Here is a 914-nt window from a genome sequence, read left to right as displayed (position 1 = left end):
TGCTACTAGTGTACCGTACAGTGTTGCACCGCGTGCTACACGTGTACCGTACAGTGTTGTACCGCGTGCTACACGTGTACCGTACAGTGTTGTACCGCGTGCTACACGTGTACCGTACAGTGTTGTACCGCATGCTACACGTGTACCGTACAGTGTTGTACCGCGTGTACTGTACATTGTTATACCGCGTGTACTGTACAGTGTTGTACCGCGGACTACACGCGTGTCGTACAGTGTTGTACCGTAGCTCTGCTCGCGTAGGCGTGAGCGAAATGTTGCTTAGCTGTCGCAGAGTGATGGGTTACACGAGAAAGGTTAATGCTCCAGCCAGAGATCTCTATACGTTGGCAATTAAAGGGATCCTTTACTCTAGGTTCTAGGATTATTTTCAGTTACTTTAGGTTAAAATTACGCTACATAAAAAGTTTCATGGTTCAATCACCATTAGAAATTTTTTTTTTTTCTGTTTTAAAACTAACGACTACCGTTTGATTACAACGACGGTGGCGCCACTCAAAGCGCACGATCTGAAAATTTTTCATAGCGTTGGTGTATAATTAATTATAACAATTAAATTAGGCATCTGGTAACAAGTACGTGTGAGTATAGGCGATTTGTTATACAGTAAGTACAGTTGTATGCAGTAAAATCATAGAGTCTATAGTATCCCTTTAATGAAGATCATGTTTGGACGACGTCAGAATAGGAATCCATGCTTGGTCTCTAGTCACGTGTAGTCTCAAGATCTAATTAGAATCAAGCCCTAGCACCTAAATTGTGAGAGAGCGAGGGGAGGTTGTGGATAACAGTGGCAAGCCCGTACTAATTACACGCTCACACACACACACACACACACACACACACACACACACACACACACACACACACACACACACACACACACACACACACAC

The sequence above is a fragment of the Priapulus caudatus genome, unplaced genomic scaffold (assembly GCF_000485595.1).
Source record: "Priapulus caudatus unplaced genomic scaffold, Priapulus_caudatus-5.0.1 Scaffold449, whole genome shotgun sequence".
In the NCBI taxonomy this organism is placed as follows: Eukaryota; Metazoa; Priapulida; class Priapulimorpha; order Priapulimorphida; family Priapulidae; genus Priapulus; species Priapulus caudatus.
Note: the sequence above shows the minus strand (reverse complement) of the source record.